Here is an 18,428-nt window from a genome sequence, read left to right on the forward strand (position 1 = left end):
TATTTTTTTAAGTTTTTAAAAACACTTTATTCTATACGGTAAGGTAAATATAAGGTGCTCTGGTAGTGTAGTGATTATGAAGCGGACTGTTAATCTCACGGTCAGCAGTTCGAAACTACCAGCTGTTCTGCAGGAGAAAGATGAGGTTTTCTGTTCCCATATAGATTTACAGCCTTGGAAACACTATTCAGGGTCACTATGAGTGGGAACTGACTCCAAGGCACACAACCACCACCACCACCAGGGTGAATATTTGATAGATTTATAGCCCTGAACAGAGACCATAGCTACAGAACAAAAATAGTAACAGCTTTAGGTTGTCAACCAAAAACATAATAATCCACTCCCTTTTACAGGGGATAAAACAAACACTGCCATCAAGTTAACTCCAATTCACAAGGACCCTACATAGGATTTTGGAGACTATAAATCTTGACAAGAGCAGAAAACCTCATCTTGCTTCTCTGGAGAAGCTGGTAGATGTGAACACCTAACCTTGCAGTTAGGAGTCCAACACCTAAACCACAGAACCAAGAGGACTCCTTTTTTAGAGGAAGTGACTTCCTACTTATTCTGATTGATTGTTCTCATCAATTCTATTGAATGGCAGATTCTATTTAAATACTGACACCAGGACTGGCAAATTAGAGAGTGACTCAAAGGTTAGCACATTAGTGGTTCAATCAAACAGTGGAAAAATATTTGATAAGTACTTTGTCTAAGCGCACGGAGAAACTGTGTGTTTATTTATGTACCATGTGGTAAAATATTTACTAGAAACCACCATTAAACTTCGTTATGCCTGGCAGTAACCATAAATCAAAACACCAAATTCATTTCCATCTAGTCAATTCCAACTCATAGCGACCCTGTAGAACAGAAAAGAACGGGCCCATAAGCACGTGTGAGGATGGCACAGGATCAGCCACTGTTTCATTCTGTTGTACATAAAGTCACTTTGGGTCAAAAAAGTCGACGGCACGTAACTACAACATAAGTTCCCAAGTGTTTATGGAAGAAGACTGCCACATCTTTCTCCCATGAGGTTGCTGGTGGCTTCAAACAACCAACCTTTCAGTTAGTATCCGAGCGCTTTAATCATTCTACCACCAAGGCCCCTTCAGTAATAACCTACCAGGATAAAAGTTTCCTCTTTCTCTAGTGAAACTATACTCATTATGAAATGGAGACCACTCCTTCAACTCTGACTCCTAAAGTCTATCTTCAGAACATCATGGCTCAGGATGCCTTTGGTCTTTCATGCACAGGAACATTCTGTTGATTGGTCCATGTTAATTCTTTGGTGTCCAAATCTGGTTACATATATTGAACTGAGCTCTTGTGAACCTTACTCATCTTCAGCATGGTTGAACAACAAACTCTGCTTTATGTTATGTTTGTCTTTGTTGAAACCACAGCTCTAACTAAATTCAGTCAAGTTGATCTTTCACTTGACTTGTCAAGGGCTCATCATTTTGAAGGTCGAAGTTGTTCATTCTGTTTTTGATAACATGTGCCTTTAATGGGCCAATAACTGGGGTGCCGGTATTTATGAATGAATTATTACAACAACCACCATAGTCACAGAAACTTCTCCACATATACTCACAAACACAAATCAGAGGAACTTAGCTCATCTTAATGCTCAGCACTTGCTAGAGTCCAATGTTTACAAATATTTTTAAAGTTTTTAAAAATCACTTTATTCCATCAGGTAAGATAAATATTTCATAGGTTTTAATGATGTCTCTCTGAAAGTATTACAGTTGTGTATGCACACGTTGAAACAGAATGAAGATCATTGTCTGCATAAAATGACAAGAGTTGAGAAAAAAATCTGTATCCAATCCAAATTCAGTTTGCCTCTCTGTCTTTCACATTGGCTGGTTGTCTCCTCTTCCACTCCTTTTTACATAGGCCCATGACTGTCAGCCTGGTCACTGTGATGAGTTACCTGACCAATGTAGTCAACACAGTTGAATTAGTTGTGTGTTGTTGTTAAGTGCCATCGAGTCGGTTCTGACCCATAGTGACCCTGTATAGGGTTTCCAAGGAGCACCTGGTGAGCTTGCAGTTCAGATGGCTTTGTCGTCTGGCACATTAACCCACAGTGCCACACCAGGACTCCGAATTAATTGTATATATAGGTGCAAATGTTCATTCAGAAAAAAAATGTGACTAGAACAATCTATCATCTAGATCGGAAATGGGGACACAATTATAACCCACCAGAGTTGTTGTTGTTGTTAAGTACCGTGGAGTCGGTTCTGACTCATAGTGACCCTGCACAGGGTTTCCGAGGCTGTAAATCTTCACGGGAGCAGAAAGCCTCATCTTTCTCCTGAGGAGCAGCTGGTAGTTTCGAACTGCTGACCTTGAGGTTAGCAGCCTGATACATAACCACTACACTACCAGAGTAGTAAAGTGGTTAAAACTTGGAGTCTAGAGCCAGGCAACCTGAGGTAGAGCCACAGCTCTGCTCTAATGAGCTGGGACTATAGAGCCTTCAGCAAGCTGTGTGAATCCTTGCCTTCCACGTCCTTTATGAGATGAGGGTAATAATGGTACCTATCTCTTAGGATTGTGTTGTTCTTGTTAGGTTCCATCGAGTCGGTACCAACTCATAGTGACCCTATGCTACCTGGTTTTGTGCCAACCTCACAATCATGCTACATTTGAGCCCATGGCTGCTGCCACTACGCCAATCCATCTCATTGGGAGTCTCCTGATTTTTCTCTAATCCCCCACTGTACCAAACATGATATTCTTCTCTAGGAATTGGTCCCATCTGACAATATGTCTGACGTATGAGAGGCGAAGTGTGGCCATTCTGGCTTCCAAAGAGCATTCTGGCTGTACTTCTTCTAATATAGATTGGTTTATTCTTTTTGCAGTCCATGGTACTTGTAATATTCTCCTCCAATACTGTAACACAAATGCATCAATTCTTCTATCACCTTTATTATGGACTATCCAACTTTCAAATGCATATGACATTATTGAAAAGTCCATGACTTGGGTCAGTTGCACATTTGTTCTCAGACTGAAATCTTTGCTCTTAAACATTTTAGGTAGGTCTTGTATAGCACCTTTGCCTAATGCAGCTCATCATTTAATTTCTTGAGTGCTACTTCCATGAAAGTTAATGGTTGATTCAAGCAAAATGAAGTCTTTGACAACTTCAATCTTTTCTCCATTTATATGGATGTTGTTTATTGGTCCAATGGTGAGGATTTTTGTCTTATTTACATTGAGGTGCAACCCATACTGAAGGTTGTGTCTTCTTTGATCTTCATCAGTAAGTTTTTTAAGTCCTTTTCACTTTCAGAACGCAAAGTTGTATCATCTTCATATCGTAGGTTGTTAATGAGTCTTCCTCTAAACTTGATGCCACATTTTTCTTTCTATAATCCATTTTATCAGATCATGTGTTCAGCCTACAGATTGAATAAGTATGGTGAAAGAATACAACCCTGGCACATACCTTTGCTAATTTTAAACCATTCAGTGTTCCCTGTTTTGTTTGAGCAGCTGCCTCTTGGGCTATGTACAGATTCCTCACGATCACAATTACATTTTCCAGAATACTCAGTTTCCACAATATTGTCCATAACTTGTCATGATCAACACAATCGAAAGCCTTTACATAGTCTATAAAGCACAGGTAAACATCTTTCTGTTATTCTCTGCTTTCAGCCAAGATCCATCTGACATCAGTAATGATATCCCTCATTCCACATTCTCTTCTGAATCTCTGAACCTCTGTACTTCTCTGACAATGTACATTTGCAATCATTTTTGGATTATCTTTAGGAAACTTTTACTTGTATGAGATATTAATTATATATTTTCTGATGACTTTCATATTTTGTTGGGTCACATCTCATTGGAATGGGCACAAATATGAATCTCTTCCTGTCAGTTGGCCAAGTAATTGTCTTCCAAATTTCTTGGCATAGATGAATGAGTACCTCCAGTGCATCATCAATTTCCTGAAAGATTTCCATTTGTATTCCATGAATTCCCAGAGCCTTGTTCTTTGCCAATGTTTTCAGTGTACCTTGGACTTCTTCCTTCAGTATTATTCACTGTTGATAATATGCTACCTCTTGAAATAGTTGAACATTGACCACTGCTTTTTGTACAGTGACTCTCTGTATTCCTTCCATCTTCTTTTGATACCTTCCATATCATTCAATGTTTTGCCCATAGAATTCTTCAATATTACAAGTTGAGTATTGAATTTTTTCTTCAGTTCCCTCAGCTTGAGAAATGCTGTGTTCTTCCCTTTTGGTTTTCTAACTCCAGGTCTCTGCACATTTTGTTATAATATTTGCCTTTGTCTTCTGGAGCTTTTCATGGAGACTTTCTATTCATTTCTTTTACCGCTTCATTTCTTCCATTTGTTTTAGCATCACTCCACTGGAGAGCAAGTTTCAGAGTGTTGTAGTGAGATTTAAGTAAGTGAATATATGAGAAGGTCTTAGAATGGTTCTCTGTTAGTTGAAATAACATCAATCCAAGTGAATGTTTAAGCACAGTCTGGGGTCTGCAGGCATGAAGTCTCCTGGGCCTCAATTTCACATCCCCATGTGTGTCTATGTCTCTAGTCTGCTCTTTATAGAAGATACTTCTGAGTGACTAGATTGTAGACCTGCCCTCTACCAATATGGCCTCATTAGCATAACAGAGTAAATGTGCTATTTCTAAATAGGGTCATATTTATAAGTTAGCACCTCCACATTTCTTTTGGGGGACACAATTCAAATCATGGTGGGGATGACACGTGTGTTTTTAAGGAGTCCCAAGTACCCCCATGATGCCCATTTACACTAGGTTTTGAGAACCACTTCTAAACCAAAGGGGTATTGGTGATGGAGTGGTCACATACTCAGGTACTGATTAAAACCCACCAGTTACTCCTCTGAAAAAAGATATGGTAGTTTGCTTCCACCAAGATTACAGCCTTGGGGACCCTATAGGACAGTTCTACAGTCCTATAGGGTCACTGTGAATTGGAACGGACTTGAGAACCAGGGATTTTCAGCTCTGACCCATGGGCAGAAGGTTGTCTGGGCTTCACCTCATTTTTAGACAGTCCCGAGAAAGGATTCTGTTTATGTCTAAAGCTGTAAAACTATAACTGGAGTTTTAACTTATTAAGTGTAATAACGTAAAAAGATTATAAAATTACACTATGAAGGACAATTGTTTTGCAATGCCTGTTAATTTAGACATGGTACTTGCTTCTTTTCAGAGTAAAAAGATGGGCAGGTGTATTTTTCCCCAGTAAAAATGACTAAGGCATTACATTTTTGTAACCAATCCCAGCTTAAGCCATTTTAAAATCTACACAGTTTTGCTTTATTTTTCTGAACACTGACAGTAAGACTCCACAACATGATCGGGCACTCCTTTGAAAGAGAAAGATGTGGCTAATGGCCTGGCCATTTCTAAATATCCAGATGTGTGCTGTTACAGAGACAAAACACTGGAATTGAATACATAAATTCTGTCTTGGCCCAAAATGGCCACAGAAATGTTCCATTCCCCAAAAGCATTATAAATAATCCCAGAATGGGAGCTCGTGTGTAATAGTGTTCACATTTTACATTTCAGAAGTTGTTTTAACAACCTGGGATTTTCAGAAAACTGAAGCATTCAAGAATATAGAAACTTCACACATGCAGGCCACACATTTACAACCAGGCCAACTTCATCAAGTTCACCCTGGAAAAGCCATCAGAATTTCCACTCCATGGCAAAAGGAAGTGGAATGGGAACCACAGCATGAAAATCTGGTGCTGTTAACCAATAGTTAGGGAAAAAGAAGTAACACTTCTAATGCAGAGCCCCAAAATCATGTGGAAGAAGTAGCCATCAGAATAATTAGAAATAGTGAAAACATTTTGATCAGAGACATCCCAACTGCTCACCAAAATTTCCCAAGGGCCCTGTAATTTGTAGACATGGCTATCCTGAGCTACAGAGGCTGGTGGAGAAATTGTACATGTACCTGCCAGAAGCTTTGAGAAAGGTCTACGTTTCATAAACAAACAAGCTATCAGCCCCTAAACACTCTGACCACCAAGACCAGGAAATGTCCTTAGAATATGAAACATAAACACCACCATTTTGAAGGTTTACCAGTGGCCAGATTCCATTCCATGTATTACCTCATTGAATTCTCGCTATAAAGTAGGTCCATTTTACAAATGATAACAACTGAAGGTTTATTCATTTGTTTATTCAATGGATTTTCACTAGGCATGTCAGTGGAATATAGAGGTTAGAAATTTGGAATGGGGATGACCACAGTCCCTTCCATTATGAGGATGTACAGTTTAGTGAGTATCGTAGTTTCCTAATGCTGCTGTAATAAAAAATGACACAGGTGGTGGTTTTAAAGAACAAAAATGTATTTTCTCTCAGTTCTGAATGCCAGGGTCTCAGCCATGAATTCCTTATGTGGACCTCCCTCCTAGATTTTGTTGTCTGCCAACAACTCTTGAGCTTTGTTTGCTTGTAAGCAATCCTTATAGGATGTTTATCTCCCCAGCTTGTGTGTGTGTATGCCTGTGTCTATAGTGCCTTTCTGTAAGACACACTCAAAAGTGATTAGGGTTAGGACTCATCCGACTCTGGAATGACATCAATAACACACCCTGTTTCCAAATAGGGTCGTATTTACAGGTATAATGTGTATTTAAGGAGCTCTGATAGCGTAGTGGTTACGAATCGGGCTGCGAACCTTAAGGTCAGCGGTTCGAAACTACCAGCCACTCCGCGGGAGAAAGATGAGGCTTTCTACTCCCGTAAGGATTTACACCCTCGGAAACCCTGTACAGGGTCACTATGGGTCGGAACCGACTCGACGGCACTCAACAACAACAACAACAATGTGTATTTTTAGGGAATCAACTCAATTCATGCCAGAGGGTGAGGGATACTAAACAAGCCGTAACAAGAACTAGTGCCCCATACAGATAAGGAAACAAACCAGGAGATTGCCAGTGCTAATAAACATGGGTGGTCAGAGAAGACCTCTGCGAAGAGATGATGCCGAAGTAGTGAACTGATACGGAAGCTACCGCTGAGGGCCCTTCCTGCCCCCACACCTATGACTTGGCATCAAAGTTGGGCCTATAAGGGAATCAAGAGATATGGAGACCAGCTCTGACCACTAGAGGGAATGGACCCCCAAGAAAGGACTGCCAAGGATGACCTGGTGGTCATCCTGGGGGCCTAACCTGCCTCGAGTCCCCAGCTTTGGGTGATTTCCTTATACTTCAACCACAATCAGACCTGCACTCCAAAAACAGGGGTGAGGAGAAGCCATGTTCCTTCCCTTTCAACTACCTTACTCCGCCACCTCGCTCAGGGGGAAACTGAGGGCACATAGGGAATGGACACCCTCCTTCCTCTGCTCCAGATGACTCACTCAGGAGTCCTTCCTTAACAGCCCTGGAATGAGGTAGTTTTAAAAATAATGATAATAAATAATAATAATAACAAAAGCCGTGATCTGAAGAAACGACCATGTGAAAAGGGGGAAACGTGAAAGTGTTGCACACAGGAGGAATGACATGCCCAAAGTCTCTGACGAGGAAGGGAAATCTATGGCTGACAAACAGCAGAGACAGGATTTGTGTCTCGTTTTGATCTCAGAGCCATAGCCCTACCACTTGTTAAACAGCCATTCTCTTGAATATTAAGCTGATTTTTTTTTTTTTTTTCAGATTCTCCCTTTATTTTTTTCCCTGTGGTGTGGCTAGAAAGTATAAACATTACTTAAAATGGGAATAAATTCTTCTGTCACTGATGGCAAACTGTTCTGCCTCTCTCTTCAATCAGTAGAAAAGTATTCCAGTTCTTGGCTTTCTTTAAAATCCAGGGGGCATTCTGTCATTTGGAAGCAAAGTCATTTTCAAAAACACCCAACACATATTTCTCAACTCTTAGTGGGCAGATCGCTGCCTTATGAGAGACGTTCCTGCGGTCTTTATAAATATTTATGATACAAGACTGACCATGTTATATATAACTGAGCTGTACTAATATTGTGCATGACTTAGAATCTTTCTGTGCTCAGAGTATGTTCATTGTGGATATATGGAATGGCATCCTAGCCAGGAGAGCAAAGACATTCGTTGCAGTGACTCTGTGGATCTGTTTAAAGAATTTGCACATATCCAAATCAAATGATGGGTTCTTCTTTTCTTGAAAAAGAAGAGGAAGAAAAATCCAATCTGTTTCAGTCCATATGAAAAAGCATTTCAGAACTAAAAACATGGCGTATAAAGAAGAAAGAGGTAAGTGTGTTGTTTTAAATGGAAAAAACAGCTGCCTGGGTCAGATAGAAACCAGATGGGAGAGAAAGAATCAGAAGAGTAAATCTGAAAGGCATTCAAGAAAAAGACATCAGAAGGGTAATGCACTCACGAGTCACAGTAACGATATCTCCCAGCCTTGTGTTCCTGTGATGCTGGACCATATGGTTCATGGAACAGCCCTTCTCCGGGAACACAGAGCTTTAAAGGTAAAGTAGGTGCGCCAACTTATCCTAGGAGCTGCTCCAAAGTAAACCAGTCACACCTGCATTGCTAAGGTGTCTTCATTAAACTGGGACAGAATTTGGCGCTTTCTCTGAGGGAATGAACAGCAATCAGAAAGAGAAGGATGTCTGTGTTTCCTCCTCCAGCCTCAGTGCTGGGAGAAGTAAACCAGACAGGGAGAGTTCAATTCTTTTTAGTTTGTGTTTATAGAGCTCTCCTTTATCCCTGTCTACCTGTCTGTTAGTGTGATTCTCCAGAGAGTACGCATTAGAAAAATCAGAAGCACTGCTCAAATCCCAGCTGGAACAGCCATCCTGCCCAGCAGACATAAGGTGGAACGCTCTAGTGAACGGTTTCCTCGGTGCTGTGTTGTGGCTTTCTCACACTGGTGAAGCGTATTATTTGAGTTGCCACATGCTGACCACAGGCTTCTGGCGGTACCACATGCTGACCTCAAAGGAGAATAACTCACGTTTGAGCTTCCTGTCCAGGCTTGCTGTGGTACTGGAGGCGGAAGCCAAAGTGGTTGGCACAGCTTCTGCCCACACAAGACTGGAGACAAGCCTGCCTCTTTGACTGTTGAGTGAGCACTCCCTGCCCCGACTCAGAGATTCAAATAATCTACTTCTTTTGGCCAGTGTGGTTATCTAGTGGATCATCTGCTTAGCCTTATCTTAGCAGCTAATGTCGTGTAAACATACCAGGTTAGGAAGAAGAGCAGTGGGCAGAAAGGGCTAGCCTTCAACCCTGCCATGGAAAGGACGAAGCTGTATTCAGCAGCTACTTGGAGGGGTTGCTTAGGGCTAGCTATTCACTCACTACCAAACATCTCTGCCCTTAGTGTGAAAGTTTATTATGCATTCGAATCACTTAGGGATCTTGTTAAAATACAAAATCATATTCAACAGTTTGGGAGTGGTTGAGGCCTAGTATCAGACTGTTGTGATTCACAGGATTTTCATTAACTGATTTTTTAGAAGTAGACTGTGAGTCCTTTATCCCTATCCTGTCTTAGTCTGGAAGCTCTGCTGAAACTTTTTAGCCTCGTAGTCCTGGTGTTGCACTGTAGGATAAGCACTGGACTGCTAACCACAAGGTCGGCCGTTCAAACCCACCAGCTGCTAATTGGAAACACGACACAGGGTGGCTGTGAGTTTGAACAAACTCGATGACACTTACTGAAACAATACAGACTGACTAAGTGGTTCATACATTTACTGATTTCGATTCATTTAGTGTTCCATTGTTCTACTTGAATGCCTACCTCTTGGTCTAATGTACAGGTTCCTATGAATCCAATGAAGTGTTCTGGAGTGCCATTCTTCTCAATATTATCCTTACTTTGTTATAATCCACACAATCAAATGCCTTTTTGTAGTCAATAAAGCACAAGTAAACATCTTTCTGTTACTCACTGCTTTCAGCCAAGGTCCATCTGACATCAGCAATGATATTCCTTGTTTTGTGTTCTCTTCTGAATCTGGCTTGAATTTCTAGCAGTTCCCTATTGATGGACTGCTACAATCATTTTTAAATGATCGTTATGAAAATTGTACTTGCATTTGATGTTTATGATACTGTCCTATGATCTCCACATTCCACTGGGTCACCTTCTTTTGGAATGGTTATAAATGTGGATCTGATAGTTGTCATCAAATTTCTTGGCATAGATGAGTGGAGGTCTCCAGGTCTGCGTCAGTTTATTGAAAAATTTCAGTTTGTATTCCATCATTTCCTGGAGTCTTGTTTTTCAACAGTGCCTTCAGTGCAGCTTGGCCCTCTTCCTTCAATACCATTGGTTCTTGATCGTATGTTACTTGTTGAAATGAGGTTCTTTTTGATACAATGACTCTATGTATTCCTCCCACCTTCTTCTGGTGCATCCCACATAGTCAATATTTTCCCCATAGGATCCTTCAGTATATCAACTCAAGGTCTGAATTTTTCCTTCAATTCTTTCAGTTTGAGAAATGCTGAGAATGTTTCTCCCTTTGGGTTTTCTAACTCCAGATCTTTGCATATTTCATTATAATGTTTGACTTTGTCTTCTTGAGCTGCCCTTTGAAGTTTTCTGTTTAACTCCTTTACTACATCATTTCTTCTAGTTGCTTTAGTTTCTCTACATTAAAGAGCAAGTCTCAAAAGTCTCTTCTGACAGCCATTTTGGTCTTTTCTTTCCTTCATATCTAAAATGACCTTTGCTTTCTTCCTGTATGATGTTCTTGATATCGTCCCACAATTCCTCTGGTCTTCAGTCTTTAGTATCTGATACATCACGTCTATTCTTGAGATAGTCTCTAAATTCAGGTGGGAAATAAGAAAGGTCATATTTTGGCTCTCATGGACCTGTTTTAATTTTCTTCAGCTTCAGTGTGAACTTGCATAAGAACAATTTGATGGTCTTTTTTACAGTCAGCCCCTGGCCTCGTTTTGACGGATATTATTGGGGTTCTCCATCATCTGTTTCTTCAGGTGTAAGCAATTTTATTTCTGAGTATGCCATCTGGTGAGGTCCAGATGTATAGTTGCCTTTATGTTTGGGGTGGGGGGGAAATGGTATTTGTGGACTTCTGGCAAGATTTTGGACTAGACAGACACACTACAAGGGCCCTCTACAACAAAGATTTGAAAGACAAAATACAATAGACACAGATGAAAATCCTGGCATCCTGAACTTCAGAAGGAAGGTTGGGGAGGTGAAGGGAGTGCTTGCTGAGAGCAGAGTTCAGTCAGGGACAGTGAGAGAAGAAGTCTGACTGGTGAATCGCTGACCAGATGCTGCTTGGCCATCTTGTGGGCAGCTTTGGCAGCAGAGGAAGGTCTGGCACAGCAATAGAAAGGGGGTAATTTCTTCTTTTCCTGGTAAGCAGAGAAACATGGCCAGTTTCCACCCTCATCGACCCCCAGCACAGACCTTGTTCTTCAGGAGTGTGGAGCCTCATCGTTGGGAACCACGCCAGCTTGAGATGGAGGCTGGCTGGGCGGCTTTGTTGTAGTGCGTTGGTACCTGGATTCAGGTGGGCTCAGCTCCAGACCTACAACACCAACAGAGCCACCAGACCAGACCTAACCAGTCAGCCTGCCCCCAGTTTCCCTATGGTCCTAACAGACAAAGAAACCAGCTCCATCAAGGGCCCCCACAGACTACTTCCATATTGAGTGCCCTGAACATAGATAACCCTGAGGCTAACAGCAACTCCATCTAGGGCCAGAAACTCTGCTCTCACATCTCTTCCACAACCACCTCATGAGCTCCTTGAATTGCAGGAGCCCCCCAGAGATTTCACCCCTCTGGGCCCAACAATGGTACTTTTTGTTTTTCATAAATTTGACAACTTCACAATGCCCCAGAGACAACAGACAATTTGGGGTCACACGAAGAAACAAGAGAGAATGGCTCAAATAAATGACCATGATGCCTGTTGATCAATTCATGCCTGTTGATAATTGCACTGAATACAAATGAATTAAATGTATCAGTCAAGAGATGTGAAGATCAGATAGATAAGAAAACAGGATCCTTCAATATTCTGTCTACAAAAAACATACGGAAAACATGGAGACAGCCTAAATGCCTATCAACAGAATAGTTAAACAAACTTTGGAACATATACACAATGCAGTACTACACAATGTTTCTGAGTGAGAAAAGGTAATAGTACTAACTGAAAAACATTTCAGAAGATGATAACTAGGTACCTTCAAAGAATCAATAGAAAGATCACAGAAAGAAAGGGAACAAAATAAACATTTTAGAAGCATTCAGGAAAACACTCCAAGAACAAACAGATAAAGTAAGTGCAAATTTTGAAACAATATAAAACCTGTCATTAGAAATCCAGAAGGTTGATACTAAGATCTCAGAAGTGGACAACACATTGAAAGAGCAAAGCAGTGAATGTGAAACAACGGAAGCCCAAATTAGTAAGCATGAAGAAAAATGTCTCAATACTAGTGTGCTAGGAAAACAATCAGGAAAAAGAATGAAAAAGCCAAAGAAAACCGAGGAGTTATGTGGGACACCATGAAGAGGAACAACTTACCAGTGACCAGAATTTCAGAAGACAAAGAGAGAAGCACATAGAAAATTGTCCAAAAGTTGTTGGAAGATAAGTTCCCTATCATCTTCAAAGACAAGAAGATAAGCATACAAGAAGCTGAACAAATCCAAATCAGGACATATCCCAAAAGAAAATCACAAAGACATATCATAATCAAACTTTCCAAAATCAAAGGTGTGGAAAGAATCTTGAGAGCAACTCAGAAAAAAGGAAAAGTTACTTACAAAAAAGAACCAGAAAGACTAAGCTCTGATTTCTCAGTAGAAACCATGTAGGCAAGAAGGCAATGGAAAGGCATACACAAAACTCTGAAAGAAAACAATTGTCAACCAAGTATCATATACCTAGCAAAGCTGTCCCTCAGATGTCATGATGAAATTAAGACTTTCCCTTATCAACAGAAATTAAAGTAATTTGTAATGACCAGACCACAAACTCTAGGGAGCTCTGGTAACAAAAAAGTGCTAAAGGGTATTCTTTGGACTGAGCACCAACAGCAGACAACAATCTGAGATTACCATACATGACAACACCACTCAGATCTCAATCCAGATATGGTGGTGGTGATGTGCCATGGAGTCCGTTCCAACTCATAGTGACCCTCCATAGGGTTTCTGAGGCTGTAAATCTTTACGGGAGCAGAAAGCCTCATCTTTGCCCCACAGAACAGCTGGTAGTTTCAAACTGCTGACCTTGAGGTTTGCAGCCCGACTCATAACCACTATGCTACCAGAACTCCTTCAGTCCAGATACAGAAGTATTTAAAGTAAAACAAAACTACAAGACTGAAACTAAGGAACCAGAGATATCAATGTACAATGAAGTCAACTACAAAGCAAAAAGAGGGGATAGTGTAGGTACAGAACTTACAAATGACAAAGAAGTCAAGTAGATGTCAACATAAAACACACTGTTTTAATCAGGGAAAAGAATTAATAAATTACAGTGTAACCTCAAAGAAAAATAGTACACCTGCACATCAAAATAAAAAAAGGAAAATCAGAAAGATTTAGTAAACATTAACACAACAAAATTGAAATGAAAGAAAGCCCACAAATAAAATGAACTCAGCACAGATAGTTACATGGAATGAAAAATCCATCAGCACTACACAGACACACACACACATACAAAGCATACACACAAAATGACAACAATCAATTCATGCCTGTTGATAATTACACTGAATACAAATAAATTAAATGTATTAGTCAAGAGATGTAAAAATCAGATAGATAAGAAAATCGAATCCTTCAACATTCTGTCTACAAGAAACATACCCAAAACATGGAAAAAAGCCTAAGTGCCTATCAATATCATAGTTAAACAAACTTTGGAACATATATATACAATGCAATACTACACAATATTGAAAAATAATGAAGAATCTGTAAAACACTTCACAACGTGGTTGAACCTGGAGGACATTATTCTGAAAGAAATTAGTCAATCACAAAAGCACAAATGCTGTATGAGACCAACGTTGTAAAAAGTTTTTTTTTAAAAAGGTCTTCTTGATAAAAGAAATCATCTATGATGGTTACGAAGGGAGGGAATAGAAAGGAAAATTATTCATGGGCTAGAGGGTAGACCAGTTAATTTAGGTAGACCACATTTTAATGTGGGTGGCAGGGCAGGCAATATACAACAAGAGGGAGGTTAGCAGAGGAAAGATGAAGGTAGTGGGAGGCACAGGGAAGAATGCAATAGAGATCTAAAGGCTGTTAACTGCTGGTACATGGAGGGGATTGCAACCACGTAATGAAGTAAAGTATTTGTTGAATGTAAAACCAATGGTCTGCTCTGTAAACTTTCACTCAATTCACAATAAAAAGTTTTTTTAAAATAAGGAAAGTATGTTAATGTGAAATTATTTATTTATCCGATTAAAATTTAGGCATCTAATGAATTCAGAGATTTGACAGGAAGTTGCTTAAGTTTTGTCAATAAAAAGCAAAAATAAATGCCAAGAACACATAATTAAAAGTTTTTTAATTAAAAAAAAAAAAAGGTATTTGCAATGAAGTCCTGCAAATTTTTATCATGTGATCTCCTACATGGTTTCTATCACCAAAGTCAATCAATGATCCTTCCTTTTTGTTTCCAGCTTCTGCATTCCAAGCACCAGTAGTTTTCAGTGCCTCTTGATTACATGTTTGATCAATTTTAGATTGGTAGCATTCTACAATTTCTTCATCATTGGTCTTAGTGGTTGGCTCAGAAATTTGAATTATAGTGAAATTAACTAGTGTTCCTTGTGTTGTTGTTAAGTGCTGTTGAGTAGATCCCAACCCATAGCAACCCTGTATAGGGTTTCCAAGGAGAAGCTGGTGAGCTTGAACTACCCACCTTGTAGTTCAGACGACTTTGCAGTCTGACACATTAGCCCACAGCACCACACCAGATCCTCCTTGTAGGTGTATAGATATTATCCTAGCACAGATAGCATTGTACTTAAGATACATCTTTAAATGCTCTTTTTGAAAAGGGACTCATGCCATTCCTCTTCAGTTTGTCATTCCAAGCAGACACACTTTGATTCTAAATGGCCAATACCAGTCCTATTCAGCTCACTAATGTCTAGGATATCAAGTTATGTGTTCCTTTTCATTTTGGACAACTTCCAGTATTTATAGATTTATATTTTGTACATCCCATGTTCCAATTAATCATGGACGTTTGTAGCTGTTCCTATTTTGTAATGTACCCTATCAGCAAACAAAGGTTCTGAAAGCTTTCCTCTATCCACTTCATTAAGATCCACTTTACTTTGAGAAAACCCTATACAGGGTCACTATGAATCAGAATCGAATCCACGGCAAATAACCACCACCGGCACCCAGCCTCAAATTAGAACACCATCATCTCACCGCTGGACCAAATTCGTCTCTCTCCCTTCAAACTTCCAGTCCATTCTTCCAGGGATTATGTATGACTTATCCAAAGTATGCATTGAATAGCATTCCCTCAGTTACCATCGAGATATAAAAATCTTAGCTTGGCTTCCCAGACCCTTCATCATCTGGCCTGTCTCTCTTCCCTCTCCTGTTGCGCCCCTTCATTTACCTTTTAGATGAAATTGTTTTAGCCCTTCCTCATGCTCCACAGTCTTTGCCTTCTCACCCTTTATATCTCAAATACAATTTCTTTCTCAAATTCTTTCTTCATCTCTCAAGACAGTTTTTTTCTCCAGGCCCCAATCCTGTTATTTCTTCACCCATGTTGGGATTGCATGTTTACATGTCTTCTTACACATAAAGCTGTCAGTTCCATTGGGTAAGTGCTCAGTTTCTGGTGTCATTCCGAGTATGTTACTGTTTGGCTCATGTGATTTCGAATAAATTACTTTATCCCCGTAGGCCTCAGTTATGTAATCTCTTAAGCAGGACCTACTTCATAAAGATACTGTGAAAACTAGTGAGAAAATTCATTAAAAGTGCTTACACTGTGGTAGCACCTAATAAATGTGAATAAGAACTACTGTGATTATTTGGATAGGAACTCATCTGTCATAGTCACTGTGTTATATCTGTCACCCAGTCCAAAGTCTGTCATTCCAAGCAGGGGGATCAGTAACCATTTGTTGGATGAATGAATGCAAATAAGGGATGAAGGAATACCGAATTATCTAGTTTTGTCATATGTATAGTCAGTCTTCACTTGATTTGGGTCTGTGTAGACCAAAAGAGGAGTCCTGGTGTGGCGCTGTAAGATGAGACTGCTAACCACAAGGACAGCGGTTCAAGCCCACCAGCTGCTTCTAGGAAATCCTACACAGAGTCTCTATAAGTCAGAACCAAGTTGAAGGCATTTAACAACAGCCACAGACCAAAAGAACTGATTGTACTAGCAACTCCCCAATTTGTTAGCTTGGTGTGTTTTCATAGACTTCGTTAGGAGAAGGAGCCCATGTTACAAAGAAAGGAGAAGTGGAAGGCTGGTTCCAAAGGCCTGTTTGTTCTCATTATTAATTTTCCTCTCCTCTCCAAGGAAATTCTGAATGATTTTGAATGTGCACTCATCTGGAACGGCACCCTCATTCTCTTGTTTCATGCCTGACTGCAATTAAAGTCAAAAGCAAAAGTTTAAATACTACGTTATTATAGAGTGAAAGAATTGTTGATTCAGAGGGTTGGTTTATTATCTCACAAAAATTACCCTAAAAAATTATGATCATAAGATAAGGAAGAAGAAGAAGAAAAAAACAAAACACACACACACACACAAATAAGAACACCAAACTGTCAGTTTATAGGTTTGGTCCTGCCAGCAGAGACTCGAAACTCCAGAATCAATAACTCAGTTAATTTCACTGGTTTCTAATGCAATTATTAGCCTTGAGACATTGCCCATATGCTCAGCAAAGAATGAAGACTCCACTAGAGCATCCCCACCCCCTATTCTAATGAAGGGCTTGTGCACTGAGGGAAAAATAGCTGAATGGGGTGAGGCTTAGCATTTCACCAATGTCACATCAGATAGCTTTAGAATTTCAGAGCTGGAAGTTTAGAGGTCATCTTGAGGTCATTTTGCAGATGACATAACTGAGGTCCAGAGAGGGAAGAAGCAAGTTTCCCAAATTCACTAGGTTGGCACGAATATTAAAGGAGCTACATCTTGATTTGTTCATTGATGTAAGAGTCATTTACTGGAAAGAAGCGATTTTTTTGCCAAGCGCTGTGCTAAGCACTAGAAGGTCATTAACAAAGCAGTCAGGTTCTCTGTTCCTACAGAAGTTCTATTCTAATGAGGAGGCAGACAATAAACAAGTGAACCAACCCCCCAAATATTTGATGAACTGCCAAAGTGAAACAGAGTGGAGTGGTAAAGAGCAGGGGATGGTCAAGAAAGGCCTCTCTGAGGAGGTAAGACCTGGGAAGGGAGAGAGAGCTCGTTCAGGGCCTGCAACATGGAAGAAATTGACAAACTGGAAAAACCAAAGGAAAAAAAATGTGGATAGAACATAGTGGCTGATGTGACATCCATTCCCTTAAAAAGGAATATTTTAAAGGAATACCTGCCCACCCACCCCCACCCCCACCGTCACTGCACCCGAGAGGTGTCACTTGCCTTTGGCAGGATAAGGAGGGCTGAGACTTAACCTGGAACTCAGTCTTCCCTAAAAACTGGAAAACCCAGATCCACTAATAACCTCACACATATTAAACTTGCTTGTGGAACATATAGTTTTATCTCAACAAGTAATTTTGGACAAGCAGGTAACCAAACTTAGTAGCCAGCTTCTAAATCAGGAAATATCTATGCCAAGGAGAAGGTGAGGAAGGGGTGACAGAAATTTCCAGGAGGACAGGATAGCTAAGAGCAGAGAGTCTGGAGTCAAATATGCTCGAGGAGAGACCCCACTCAACCATTACAGAGCAGTGGTTGCCCAACTGTGACTTTCTCCTTTGTAAAATGGGTTTCTCATAACATGATTGTAAAGAACAGATGAGATCATGCTTAGAAAACACCTAGTACCTAGTAAGTCCCACCACTCGTCTATCAGTTTGTCGTACTGTGGTGGCTTGTGATTCTGAAAGCTATGCCACTGGTATTTTAAATACCACCAGAGTCACCCACGGTGGACAGGTGGTCACCCACGGTGGACAGGTTTACCACTCCACTCTGTTTCATTTGGCAGCTTCCAGAAAAATACAGTATAGGAATAAGGAGTGACAAACTACTTCCAAACATTTAGTAACTGAAAACCTTAGGAATAGCAGAGAAACATTGTTAGATATAATGCCTGAAAATGAGCCCCTCAGGTTGGAAGGGACTCAAAATGGGACTGGGGAAGAGCTGCCTCCTCAAA

This window comes from Chrysochloris asiatica, unplaced genomic scaffold (genome assembly GCF_000296735.1).
Source record: "Chrysochloris asiatica unplaced genomic scaffold, ChrAsi1.0 scaffold00080, whole genome shotgun sequence".
NCBI lineage: Eukaryota > Metazoa > Chordata > Mammalia > Afrosoricida > Chrysochloridae > Chrysochloris > Chrysochloris asiatica.